The sequence below is a fragment of the Notolepis coatsorum genome, assembly GCF_963971535.1.
Source record: "Notolepis coatsorum genome assembly, chromosome: 8".
Classification (NCBI taxonomy): Eukaryota; Metazoa; Chordata; class Actinopteri; order Aulopiformes; family Paralepididae; genus Notolepis; species Notolepis coatsorum.
Window position 1 is genome coordinate 23,956,200 of NC_140172.1, and position 15,237 is coordinate 23,971,436.

General features: G+C 43.7%; 1 long non-coding RNA gene across 1 annotated transcript in view; it reads right to left on the bottom strand.

Moving 5' to 3' along the window:
• LOC311233262 overlaps positions 1-3,389 on the bottom strand; it is a 48,740-nt gene extending 45,351 nt beyond the window's left edge. Inside the window, exon 1 of the long non-coding RNA XR_014620020.1 lies at positions 3,294-3,389. This is a non-coding gene — a long non-coding RNA (uncharacterized lncRNA). The remainder of the gene's footprint in view (positions 1-3,293) is intronic.
• Positions 3,390-15,237: the final 11,848 nt, after the last annotated feature.

Genomic DNA, 15,237 nt, shown 5'->3' on the forward strand with positions numbered 1-15,237 from the left:
TGAGGTGAGACAGGTGGACAGGGTGAGGTGAGACAGAGGTGGACAGGGTGAAAACCTTCAAATTCCAACAGAACAATCCCAGCAGCAACTGTACTTCCTAAGAAGGCTGAGAAAAGTTGGCATGCCAACCAAAATTCTCAGCAACTTCTATAGAAGTACGGTTGAGAACGGGGGCGGTTAGGTGGCCGAGCGGAGATTGCGTTCGTCACCAGCCCCGGAGCTGAGCTGGATTTGCCTGTTCGAATCCAGCTCACAGCTCCGGGGTTGTCACCAGCTTGGCTGGCCGTCTGCACTGATACAATTGGCTGTATCAGAGGGTGGGAGAAGCTGGCGGGGTGGGTCCGGGTCGTTGTAAACAGCGACTCCTACAGTTCGGTCGGGGCGCCTGCTAAGCGCGGATTGGACGTGAGGGGGATAGTGTGGTCCTCCCACACGCTACGCCCTCTCAATGAGAATCCGCGCTGCCAGGTGAAAAGAAGCGGTGATTGGCTGGACGTGTGTCGGAGGAAGCACGTGGTAGCCTCCACTCTCCCAGATGATCTGACTGTGGGGGGTAAGTGCGCAGCGATCAGGAAGGGACTGGGAATTGGCATATGACTAACATTGGGATGGGAGAAAAATCGGAGGAAAATGGAGGGGGAAAAAGACCAAAAAAAAAAAAAAAAAAAGTACGGTTGAGAGTGTCCTTACCAGCTCAATCACAGTCTGGTATGGAAACTGCACTGCCAAGGACAGGAAGGCACTCCAACGAGTGATAAAAACTGCTCAGCACATCTCAGGAGCAGCCTTACCCTCACTTCAGGACATTACTCTACCAGGGTCACCAGGAGAGCCCATAACATCATTAAGGACAGTACACACCCCCAGCACAGACTCTTCAACCTTCTGCCATCAGGCAGGCGCTACAGGAGTCTGAAATCCAGGACTACGAGACTGACAAACAGTTTCTACAGGCCTTTCCATCAGGCTTGTGAACAGCTCCCTCAGCTAGCCAGCCCCCCCGCACATGACAGAGTTTGAACTTTGAACCCCCCCTTTTTCTTTTGTGTCTGACTGCTGCTGTGACCTCAGTGTCACCCTTCCCCTGAACTGTGAACACCAAGAGAGATTCAAGATTGTTTATTGTCATGTGCACAGTTAAACAGACGGTTTGCTGTACAATGAAAATCTTACTTTGCTAGTAGTAGTACAAGATATATAGAGGTGCAGCTCAATAAATTAGAATAACGTGGAAAAGTCTATATATTTAGCTGTATTGATGCAGTCATTTGTGCAAAAGGAGCCCCAACAAAGTACTGGGTGAACATACATGGACATTTCTATATACAAAAGAAAAATACATCTATTTTTAATTTTTTATTGGTGAAACAGAATTTTGGGCTTTCATGAGTTGTAAGACATAATCATCAAAATTAAAACTAATAAAGGCTTGAAATATTTCACTTTGTGTATAATGAATCTATAATCTACGAGAGTTTTGCTTTTTGAATTGAATTACTGAAATAAAATAACTTTTCCACGATATTCTAATTTATCGAGCTGCACCTGTACAAGGCCCAGTGAGTAACATTAACGTTATTGCATGTTCCGATTCACAGTGTTTACAAATCAGTGTTTCCCCTACCATTGCCTTGGCGGGGGTAAAAAAAATTATAAAAAAAAAAGGTATAACAAAATATATATAATAATATAATGTTGTCGAGCTAGCTAAATTATACATACATCAATTTTCATATAAATCAATCTTCACTAAGACTTTAAAACGGTGGTGCGGCACGGTCTACGGAGACGCAGCAAAAAGCTACCAAATCCATTCCGAGACAACTCCGAGACTGACTGAAGTCTCAGTCTCTCCTTCAAGTAGCCAAACGTTACACTATAAAAACCAACTGGATAGTTGATATATGAACTGGATAGTTCATATAAGCCACTCACTTTCTGTGTGTGTGTGTGTGTGTGTATGCCCGTCCCAACTCTGGTCTTTGGAAAGTTGAACTGCATTGAACTGAACTAAATTGGAAAAAAGAAACCTCATAACCTAACTGGCACTGAACTACACTGGCATTGTTTGCAGATGTACACTACACTGTTATTAAAGTTAGTTAAAAACATAATTTTGTATAGTTTTCTTTGGTCAAATCCCAAAGGAAAAAAATATAAAATCAGAGAAATCCGAAAACGGGAAAATTAAAGACAGAGAAATCCGAAAACAGGACAATTTTTATCTGAAAAATTTAAACGGATTTCATAGGGCCCTAGTTAAGGTGAGTTAATAAATTCACTCTGAAAATCTGCTCCGCTCTGATAAACTGACTCTTCGGTCAGAGCGTCCAGTGTGCACTCTGAACCCTCAGAATTTCCGAACAACTCGAGTGCGCTCGCTCCGACACTGGATGTAAGTAGTTCATATGTGTGTTGTCACTACTGTATGTATAATTGTAAATAAGTTAATTTATGTGTTGTAAATAAATATTGTTCATTGTTCATTATTTTATTATATATTATTAATATATTATTATTATATATTATTGTTCATATTTATTTACCTAATTTATGTGCAATCGTTTCATTTCAGCTCAGAAATTATATAAATATGGAGGTGACAATGACAATGGGTCACAGGCTCCAGCAGCAGTTAAAAGTGTCTTGTTTAGTTATTCACAGTGCGGGGGAAGGGTGACAGTGAGGTCACAGCAGCAGTCAGGTCAGAGTGTCTGCCTGGCACAAAAGAAAAAGAGTGGGGAAATCCAGAGCCTGTAAATAGGATTTTCATCATTGTACGGCAAACTGTCTGTAACTGTGCACATGACAATAAAACAATCTTGAATCTTGTTAATCCTGTTGTGGCCTATGGCTGAAAGGCAAAGGAGGAAAGACCCGTTTCTGTTGATCTGGTATATTTAGCTTATGTTGATCTGATAAACATACTACAAACAAATTATCAATAGGCTACTCTTGGGCTAAACAGTACATCCACGTATCAAAAAAAGGACAAGAAGAATAAAACACTATCAAACATCAGCTTTCTTTCACTGATGTTTTACTTCTTTTTTATCAATAAAGCTTCCGGTATCAGGAGAAATGTAATATTCTATTGTGAAGAGAATTACGTCGCTGCAGATGCTAGCAGTTAGTTGACCATGGAGATGGTAAAGTTACTACAAATGAAAACAAAACATTTGGCATTTTCTACAATGAAGCTGGGATTGTACAACGTCAAGACTCCTTTCGAGTGGCGATGCTGCGAGGAAGGAGCAATAAGAGGAAAACAATGTGAACATAATTGTACTTACAGATGTTGTGGTGTCCACAGTCTGATCTCTGTTTGCAAAAGAACGACGTTTTGATCCAGATGTTTCAGTAGAAAATCTTGGTCCAGTCGAGTTCTGCCACAAAGAGAGCTCACAGTAAACACAAAGAGAGTCTCACAGTAAGTCTCGTGTTGATGACGTTAAAAGGCTCGCGCGCCGTACCACGTGACTGATTCAGGAAATCAGGGACGCCCCTCAAGCCACGCCCAGCCAGCTGTGGGCCCAGTTCTGCGGTTCTGCAGATACACCCTACTCCCTTTTAGCAGTAGGCCCTGTTGGAGAGACTCGCGCTATGAACATCACTAGCGCAGTGTTGCACATTCACCACAAGGTGGAAGCATTGGATCATTTATCAGATTGGTAGCGAGTTTGAGTTTTCTCTCTTGTAGCAGTAGGCATGGATGGATGGATGGATGGATGGATGGATGGATGGATGGATGGATGGATGGATGGATGGATGGATGGATGGATGGATGGATGGATGGATGGATGGATGGATGGATGGATGGATGGATGGATGGATGGATGGATGGATGGATGGATGATTGAATTAATGAAAACTTTATTTAACAGATTGCAGAATGGGTACAATGCAGTACGGCTCAATACACACAATTGTTAAGGGGATGCAGACCAGAGAAAGACGTTTGTCTTGTTTACATCAGGGTCCCCCATTTTCAATTCATAGTGAATTCAATTCACTTCACATGACATCATGACATTTATGGCATAGGGACATACATGACATACAGGTATATAGTACTGTTACATTTGTGACATATACGATATGCAAATATACAGTACTGTTACCCATAGATCCTAACAGAGAATATATACATATGATGAAGAGGAGACTGTACATTAGGAGGGGGTGGGTGGGAGAAAAAATATACATACGGTGGGGAGAGAATATATACATACGGTGGGGAGGAGACTGTCTATTAGGAGGGGGTGGGGGGTTTGGACATTTATGGTGGCCAGTTTAGAATTGCAGCCTCCCGTAGGTGCTCTTTAAGAGCGGTTTTGAATGTGGGTAGGGATTCACATCTTTTTACGGCTGTGGGTAGGGCGTTCCACATTGTTGTGGCATAATTGTGAAATGTGTTTAGTCCCTTGTGTGTGCCAAATCTGAGTTGCACATGATTTGTGGAACTCCCTCTGGTGTTGTGGGCGTGGTATTCACTGAACTTTGGGAAGTATTTCGACATGTACATGGGTACCTGTGTGGTGTAGTGCATCTTGTAGACCAGGCCCATTGCAAGTTGCTGTACTCTGTCGTCTACTCTAAGCCATCCTAGGTTGTCAAAGTGAGCAGGGGTAAGGTGGGTTCTAGGAGTAAGGTCGAGTAGTAGTCTGACCAGTTTGTTTTGTGATGTTTGTAACGTTGATGCCGGACACACGCCACAAGGTGGCAATGTTGATTTATTTATCAGAACGAACACATGATTGATTGATTGATTGATTGAAAACTTTATTAAGATTGCAGAATGGGTACAATACAGTACGTCTCAATACAAACAACTGCTAAGAGGATACAGACCAGAAAGAGACGTTCGTCTTGTTTACATCAGGGTCCTCCATTTTCAATTCATCAAGACATTTATGACATACAAGACATACAAATATACAGTACTGTTTCATCAAGACATTTATGACAAGTATACATCATTGTGTTTTCACTCGTTTTGAATTGAGTTGAGCATGGATTAAGGACATTTTTACCCAACTATTCCAGTTGTAGGTGCTGTACTGTGGTTTTTGGTAATTCCTAATACACTTGGGTGGTTTCTGAAATATAAAACGTTTTTTTATTATTATTATTATATGTTATTTAGCATTATGTTTTCTTTTAATGATAGTGTGATCAGCTTGCTGATTTTATTTAAATTTTTTAATGATGGTATGGTGTCTTTCAAGATTGACTATTTGGTAGACAAGAGTACTGGTAAAGTCTGATTATTATTAGAATCTTTTTTTTTAAGATATACAGTTTTACACTGGATACCTTTGCATGATGGAGGGTGTTAAATATTCTGCAGGTGGGAGGGGTGCATTGATGTACACTCCGATACCATCAGTTGGGAGGGGTAGCACCAGATTTCAGCATTCACCTCTCACATCTACACCTATGCCTGATCTTGAAAAGTTATCAGACGACAATGATAGTTACTCTGTTCCGCCACAATTGAGGGCAGTTAAATCAGAAGTACCTGACATAAATATTGGGGATCCTTCAGTGGAGATGGTAACAGGCATAGCGAAGCAGATTGGGATCTCCATAGGGGAGAGTATTGCCTCATGCCTAGAGTCAAAGGGGAGCAGTGGGATGGGGTACAATGTTGCATCTTGTAAACATGGTGGTGAAGTCTGAGATTAGGGAGCCAGTGTGCTTTAGAGGAGATGGCTCTGATACATGCACAGTGCATGAATAGGAGTCAGTAGTCAGGACATACTTACGCAAAAGGTGGATCTCAGTGGCAGAGCAGGCTAAGTGACAGAGTAAGACAGACTGAACAGGGCTATGGACATGAATGAGGACAGAGTAAGACAATTGATGATATATAAGGCTAGATGACTCACCCGCGCTGCTGGCCAATGGAGACCGACGTTGCCACATGGTGGCCATCTTGCCACAGGCAGCATGCCCACTCATAACATGAATGTCTATGTTGCATGTGTTGACAGAGTCACTTATGGGGCGACAATAACATGGTCATGACGACAAGGTCCTCTCACTTCAGCCATTAATCGGCGTGGTTTATTATCACATTGAGCATACTAGTACATGAGACCTCTCTGTGAGAGGTAGATGGGAAGAGACAGAGGGGGAGTTAACATCTCATTTTATACCTCTTACCTGGCGCCAGCATTAATAGCTCCGCCTATAGCGCCCTCTTGTGGAAACAGTTAGACAGTTACATGCAATCGTATACATCACATAACTTTAACAGCATGTACTATTGAAATAACCATAGCTTGCTAAATTTTCAACCAGTTCTCAAACGGTTTGGTTCGCATTAAACGTCAGAGATGTAGTTATCATACTGCATACTTATAATGGACTTTCATAGGAAAATAATTTCAACATGTCCAAGCATCCTGATTCATAGCCACGTTAATAATGTTCGTAATAAACCAAACCGTTTGTAAATCGGTCGAAAATTTAGCAAGCTATTGTTATTTCAATAGTACATGCACCATAGACATTCATGTTATGAGTGGGCGTACTGCCTGTGACAAGATGGCCGCCGGTGAACTACGCTGGAGACTCCGCCTTGCACAATCTAGTTATATATATATCGCCTGTTGCTAAGCCTACTAATGAGCCTACTCCAATTCCTGTCCTAGTCAAGGATCTTCTTAGTTTTGGGTCAGTCACAGTGCTCAAGTATTCTGCCACTATGTACTCTCTGTTTAGGGCCAAATAGCATTTCAATTTGCTCTGGTTTTGGGTTGATTCTTTCCAATGTGTCAGATCGTTTTCTTTTTGTTTTCTTATAATTTGGTTTAGTCCAGTGTGGTTTCTGTTTGGTGGCTCTGCTTGTGTTTGTGAGCAGAGTCCCAGAACCATCTGGCTGAGTGGGCATCTCTCAATGGTCTCTCTGTAGGTGAGGGCTTTGTTATGGAGTGTGTCTGGGTCGCTTTCTTTTATGTGATTATAGAATTGAAATGCTCTTTTTTGGATTTTGATAATTGTCAAGACTTTTGGTTTATTTAATATAAGGAAGGATCAGATGTGTAAAGGGGTCTAAATAAGTTAACAGGTGTTTGTGATTGGGACTGAGCATGCGCAGTTCGCGCAGCTGCCTTTCAAATGGTGGCGGGCTGTCACTTCTCACTATAGCACTGACAGGATCACATCGCCCATTGGTAAGTGGACTTTATTAAGGGATTGCAATGTTAACTTGGCTGTGTCACATATGTACAATGTAATGTATCACGTTGGCTGCTGGCTGCTAATGCAGCCTGCGGATAATATTTGCATAGTGCACGGTGTTAGTGATGCTGGCTGAATGAATGAACGTTGTGTCTGAATGTTTGCCGCTAGCTTGTGGCTAGGCTAACGCTCCTCGCCGAGGGTGCAGGGCTGAGCTGGTGTCTTGGTGGCTTTCCCGGTTTGTCACGGTGAGATTCATGTGGGGAACTTTGGTGTGTGTGTGTGTGCTTTGATGAATGAGAACTGCTATCTTGTCCGTTGTGTGTGTGGGTCGCGCTGTGTCTGAGGAGCTCAGTGGCTCACGTTATGGAGGAGGAAGTAAACATTGCCATGCATTCTGGGAAATGGAGTCATTCTAGTTCTCCCTCCTTTCGCCCACAATTAAAGGGGACATGACATGCTGGTTTGATAAAGTGTAATGTATATTTATAAATAATATAAATATAATTATATATATAATATAATATATAAAATGAATAGTGTATGTATATTTGATAGTGGTATTGATATATTGATATGTATATTGATATTAATATTAATTAATTGATTGATTGATTGATTGGTATTGATATTAATATATATTGTATATTAATATTATGATTAATGTGTATGCACTGCATTTGTTCTGTTTCACAGGTTTTTGACCTATGGTAAGCCTGTGGTCAACTGTGGGAATTATAAAGGTTGTATTGTGGAGAAAACATCTTTGTTTAAATAAACAAACTCTAATGACTAACCATTGAGTCATCCATTGTGTGGTGCCTGTCAGCCCTTTCGGAGGGATTCAAATAGAACATTCTTTTAGTGGATAATTAGTGGGTATCTTCCTAGTTCTGCTCTGCATGCATTATTTGGTGTTTTCCATTGGGTGTGGAGAATGGATTTGCAAAATTCTGCATGCAGAGTCTCAATTGGGTGTTTGTCCCATTTAGTGAAATCTTGGTTTGCATGTGGGCCCCAGACCTCGCAACCATACAGGGAAATGGGTTCTATGACGGAGTCTAATATTTTTAGCCAGATTTTAATTGGAATGTCTAGCTTGATGTTCCTTTTGATAGCATAAAAAGCCCTTCGTCGTTCACAGCTTAGTTGAAGTTCCCTGTAGCACTGATGTTTAGGCCGAGATAGGTGTAGTTTTGTGTGTGTTCTAGGGCAATTGTGTCTAGGAGGAATTTGTGGTTGTGTTGTTCTAGGCTGGGTCTTTTTTGGAATATCATAACTTTAGTTTAGGTTAGATTAACTGTCAGTGTCCATGTCTGGGAGAATTTGTGCAGAAGATCAAGGTGCTGCTGTAGCCCTTCTTTTGTTGGAGACAGCAGCCCAAGGTCATCTGCAAACAGTAGGCATTTGACTTGTGTTTGCTAGGGAGTGGCCAGGTGCTGCAGTTTGTTCCAATGTTTTTGCCAGTTAATTGATGTATATGTTGAAGAGGGTTGGACTCAAACTGCACCCCTGTCTAACCCCACAGCTTTGAGGAAAGAATCCTCACAGCACATGTGTTGTTGGTGTACATTGACTTTATGAGGTCGTAGGTTTTCCCTCCAATGCCCCTTTCTAATAGCTTGTGCATCAGACCCTTGTGCCAAATTGAGTCGAATGCTTTTTGGAATTCAACGAAACAGGAGTATAATTAGCTTTTGTTTTTATTTATTTGGTTGTCGAGGGTGAGGGTGAGAATGTAGTCTGTTGTACGGTGACTTGGTAGGAAGCCAATCTGTGATTTGCTCAAGGCATTGTTGTTTGTGAGGAAATGTATGAGTCTGTGGTTGACGATCATACAGAGGATTTTTCCAAGGTTGCTGTTGACACAGATCCCACGGTAATTGTTGGGGTAAAATTTGTCTCCCTTTTTGTGGAGCGGTGTATGAGTCCTTGGTTCCAAATATTGGGGAAGATCCCAGAGCTAAGGACAATGTTAAGGAGTTTTCGTATAGCCAATTGTGTTATAAACCCGAGCCTTCTTCACCCCTCCTCCTCCTTCCTCACCATCACGGCGGAAGCTTCCCTCACCCCTCATCCTCTCACACCCTTATATGGGCAGCTTCCGTTCCCCGGATCCCCACGCTGCCAGTACATCAATCAACACGGCTGTGACGGAGAGGATACTTCAGCCCGCAGATCCTGCTCTACCCTCGTCGGAGTGTTAAACTAGCTTCCTAGGACCTCCGCTCCAGTACACCTCCTACCTGGATGTCCCGTGCTGCACAAGGAGTGCTCCTGCTCTCGCCTATTACCCCTTTCATGTACCTATTGCCCCGTGCTGCACAAGGAGTGCACTTGCTCTCGTCTACGGCACTCTCCTGTACCTGTTTCCCCGTGCTACAAAAGAAGTGCACCTGCTCTCGTCTACGGCATTCTCCTGTACCTGTTGCCCCGTGCTACACAAGGAGTGCACCTGCTCTCACCTACTGTACATTCCTGTGTCTGTTGCCCCGTGCTGCACAAGGAGTGCACCTGCTCTCACCTACTGTACATTCCTGTGTCTGTTGCCCCGTGCTGCACAAGGAGTGCTCCTGCTCTCACCGATAATACATTCTTGTACCTGTTGCACATTTCTGCATACTCTGTAAACCTGTCTGCTTGGGGAATAACATGTGTTCTGCTATTGGGCTCCGCCAAACCCCATCCTAACAAATTGGAGTTTGGAGTCTGTGAATTTGATCATTTAATTTAGGATACCATCCGCTCCGCAGGCCTTCTTGGTGATTTTATTTTGTCCTGTAGTTCTTGTAGTGTAATTGGGGAGTCTAGCGGGTTCTGGTAGTCTTTTATGGTTGACTCTAGGCTTTGTAGTTTATCTTGTATGTGTTTTTGCTGTTCATTATTTTCTCTCTCCCTCCCTCGCTCTCTCCCTCTCTCTCTTCATACGCGGCTCTGGAAAGTCTGGGAAACTACCTGAACCTGATAATTTCCAGGTTTTGAAAAGTTTAGAAGTTACAGTGAAAAGTCTGGAAAGATATATACCACTAATATTTATGTCTGACTACACCCTCCCTAGACCGACAGTGGGGCAGTCTACACCCTCCTTAGACCGACAGTAGGGCAGTCTACACCCTCCCTAGACCGACAGTAGGGCAGTCTACACCCTCCCTAGACCGACAGTAGGGTAGTGTAGTGGAAAATGTATAGTTTCTATATCATATGAGATCATAATTACATCATTAATATCGATCTCAGCCTCCCACAGAACTCTGTAATATATTAACAGACCTCTGTGGGGATGTGTTGATCCTCACCAAACAATCAAAGGAGGACATGATGACATACACCAGAAACATTGAAGCCGGGTCATGATCATATCGTATGTTTTAGGGGAGGATACGCCTGTTTAAACCATTTTGTCATGTGATCAGCTGTTCTGGAATGTATAAATATCAATGCAATGGGAGGGGCCGCTCTCTCTTCCTCCTTCTCTGCCGGCGCCGGTTCTGTATCAATTCGGTTCTGTATCAATTCTGTTCTGTCTTAAACCAATGCTTTGTTGAATACACTTCTGTCGATAATAATTAACACTTTGAGTGCCGGGACCCGTCTTTAGACGTCTTTGCTGGCCATGCTAAAGTTGCCGGAGGACGCGTTACGTCGTCCTTATATCAATATTTCAAAAATCTGCGATCGGATTCATATGTCCCCTCCGCTGGCCTGAGATCCACCAGCAGGACCCACTGAGCTCTCTGGCGGTTCAGGAGCGCCATCTGGTGGCCGATCGGCGCAATCGCCAAACAGGATGTTGAATAGAGGTTGTCATGACGACCGTAGTACTTCCGGGCGCTCGCTATAGTTCATGGGACTCTGGCTCGTCACGCTACACGGTGATCGATTGGCAATAACTCGATAAACAACATGATTTGGACGTATATACCATTATACAAGCTGGAGATGGACCGGGTAAAAATATATCCCATAATGATAAGATTTCTACTCGACGATGATCGCCCAACGGCGCGCGGAGACTGGGGTGAGTTTCAGCGTGTAACGTTACCGTCTTCGATACTAACTGCTATTATCAACATTTGACCCACATTAGATGATTGGTATAACGCTGCCCACGGAATTATAAACGCCCCCTCGCCCATCCGGTCAACATCAGATGACGTGTAGTAACTTCTAGAAGTACGTCTAGTTGGAATTTTTTATATCGCGCTGATTGCCATCAAACTGTATTTCATCATCAATATAATGCATTTGGGGCTATATATCACGTTCTGGAGAAAGCTGCAGAAAGAGATGAAAACATACTTATACATTAGACCATACTTTACTATGAATATGTGAATGAAAAAGTTTAACGTTGCTACACAATGAACAATACATATAGGACTTTGAATGGGCCCTAATAATGGCAATGTAGCAATAGAATTTAAAAAGTTATAGCCCTGCAAAGAAGGGGACTTTCTCCATAGACAAATAGCGCTGGCAATCTATGGTATATCATGAATTTAACCTTAGGCAGCCAAAGTGTTAAGACCAGCATCGTCTGCTTTCCTTAAAGAAGCTCCATTCTCCTTCAGCAGTCTACACCCTCCCCAGACCGACAGTAGGGCAGTCTACACCCTCCCCACACCGACAGTAGGGTAGTCTACACCAGTGGTTCTCAACTGGTGGGTCGCGACCCAAAAGTGGGTCGCAGGGCCACTTTGAATGGGTCGCGGATGTGTGTAAAAAAAATTAAATAAAAAAAGTAAACAAGAAAAAAAATATGTATTTTTTGTTTTTAATTAAAAAAAAATTGCACTACCTATCTTTGTGAAAGTGGCTTCTCAGCTCTGGTCCAGCTGAAGACAAAGCAGAGGAACAGATTGGACATTGAGCATGACCTCAGAGTTGCTTTGTCTACCATCACCCCAGACTTTGAGACTCTTGTCAGGAGCAAACAACATCCCCAGTTATCCCATTAGTTCCCTGGGATGTTAAGCTAAGAAGTCTGCTAAGGAGGATATATTATTTATTATTATTATTTTATTTCATTGTGTTTTTAGCCCTAGTTGCACTTTTGTTGCAACCCCAGTTATCCCATTAGTTCCCCCAAACTTACTGTAGGTCTGTTATGTTAAGCTAAGAAGTCTGCTAAGAAGCATAATTATTTATTATTATTATTTTATTTCATTGGGTTTTTAGCCCTAATTGCACTTTTGTTGCAACCCCAGTTATCCCATTAGTTCCCCCAAACTTAGGTCTGTTATGTTAAGCTAAGAAATCTGCTAAGAAGCATATATTATTTATTATTATTTTATTTCATTGGGTTTTTATCCCTAGTTGCACTTTTGTTGCACTTTTTTGTGTTTATTTCATGTTTTTAACAGTGCAAAAAAAGATTTTTTAAATAAATCATAGTGGTTAAAAAATGTGGGTCGTGACTTAATGACTAAGGAAAATGTTGGGTCCAGAGGCTAGACCAGTTGAGAACCACTGGTCTACACCCTCCCCAGACAGTAGGGTATGCATATCGGGACCCGATCACGTTGAAGTGCAAGCATCGTTTCTGCAAGTTTCTGGAGTGACTTCGCGACCGGTCCGTTTTATTGTCCCGAGTGGCGGTGCAACACCTCGTACAAGATTGATTGATTGATTGATTGATTGATTGATTGATTGAAAAGTTTATTAACAGATTGCAGAATGGGTACAGTACAGTACAGCTCAATACATACAATTGTTAAGAGGATGCAGACCTGAGAAAGACTGATGAATGAATTGAAAATGGGGGACCCTGTAAACAAGACGAAAGTATTTCTCTGGGCTGCATCCCCTTAACAATTGTGTATTGAGCTGTACTGTACTGTACCCATTGATTGATTGATTGAAAAGTTTATTAACAGATTGCAGAATGGGTACAGTACAGTACAGCTCAACAATACACAGACCAGAGAAAGACTTTCGTCTTGTTTACATCAGGGTCCCCCATTTTCAATTCATCATAACATATATAACATATATATATAACATATATAAAACGACACAAGAGGATTATGGCAGGGACTGAAGACAATAACTGACTATAAAGTCAGCGCCCCCTCAATGGGGAGCGACGACGCCTCCCTCGCGGACAAGCTCAACATCTTCTACGCTCGGTTTGGTGTAGACAGTGGCGCTGCCGGCTCTCCGGCTAGTGACGTCACTGGCGCGCCGGCTGTTGTGGAGGGGGGGGGGCAACCGCGGGGGGGCGGGGACGCTCTCTCGTTGTCGGAACACAGTGTGAGAAGAGCATTTATGCAGGTGAACACCAGGAAGGCTGCTGGCCCAGATGGCATAACAGGACGCATACTCAAGTCCTGTGCCAACCAGCTGGCCCCAGTGTTCACCGCCATATTTAATCAATCCCTGGCGGAGTCAGTGGTCCCTGCCTGCTTCAAGATGTCTACCATCATCCCTGTACCGAAGAAACCCTCCCCAACATGTCCAAATGACTACAGACCGGTGGCACTCACCTCTGTGGTCATGAAATGTTTCGAGAGGCTGGTCAAGGACCACATTTGTGCCTCCCTCCCCAGTGATATGGACCCTATGCAATTTGCATACAGGACAAACAGGTCCACCGACGACGCGGTCTCCCAGGTACTGCACAGCACCCTCTCGCACCTTGACCGTCAGAAGGGGGGCTATGTGAGACTGTTGTTCATTGACTACAGCTCAGCGTTCAACACCATAGTCCCCACCAGACTGGTGGACAAGCTGATCGAGCTAGGTCTGAGCTCCGCCCTGAGCGCCTGGGTACTGGACTTTCTGAGCGAAAGACCCCAGGCAGTCAGGGTGGGGGGTCAGACCTCCAACACCATCACCCTGAGCATCGGGTCCCCCCAGGGCTGTGTTCTGAGCCCCCTGCTGTACTCACTCTACACACACGACTGTGTGGCCAAGTTCAGCTCCAACTCCATAGTGAAGTTCGCAGACGACACGGTGGTGGTGGGGCTGATCTCGGACAACGACGAGAAGGCCTACCGGGAGGAGGTTGAGGTACTGGAACGCTGGTGCCAGGACAACAGCCTGCTCCTGAACATTGGTAAAACCAAGGAGCTGATCGTGGATTATAGGAGAGGACAGCAGGAGACGCACACACCACTGATGATTAACGGGGCTACTGTGGACAGGGTGAGCAGCTTTAAGTACCTGGGGGTCCACATATCAGAGGACCTGACATGGTCAACACACATAGACACAGTAGTAAAGAAGGCGAAACAGCGCCTCTACCACCTGAGACAGTTAAGGAAGTTCAGAGTATCGGGGAAGATACTCCAGTCCTTCTACTCAGGAGCTGTAGAGAGCATCCTGACCGGAAACATCACTGCCTGGTATGGAAACAGCACGGCACAGGACAAGAAGGCCCTACAGAGAGTGGTGCGCTCAGCCGAGCGTACCACGGGTATTGCACTACCCCCCCTGCAGGTTCTATACAACAAGAGGTGCAAATCCAGAGCCTGCAGGATAATGAAAGACCCTCACCACCCCAATAACAGCCTGTTTCAGCTGCTGAGGTCAGGCAGACGCCTGCGAACCCCAGCTACTTGGACAGAGCGGCTTAGGCTCAGCTTCTTCCCCCAGGTCATCAGAGCCATGAACAATGAACATTGAGTGCTCAGAACATTGAACTATCCACACACAAGCACACATGAACACACACACGACACGCACACTGTGCACGCTCACACACGAGCAGCCACTTAACACTTTAACATGAGCAGGCACACACTCATGTCGCACACACGCACACTTATGGCCAAAGGAAAGGACACTTTAAATTAGAATAACAGGAACAGTGTATTGCACTACCAAAGCTAACTAGCATGTCCCATATGCTCTGTAAATAACTATGTACAGATACCGAGATGTCACTCCATGTTACCTGTTACCTGTTTACTGCACAATGTTGTTTTTTCATTTTGATTCTATTATATGTACCACTGTATTGCACATCGTTGCGGGCAAGACCACCCGCATTTCATTGTATACCTGTATGCCGTGACAATTAAAACTCTTGACTTGACTTGACTTGAC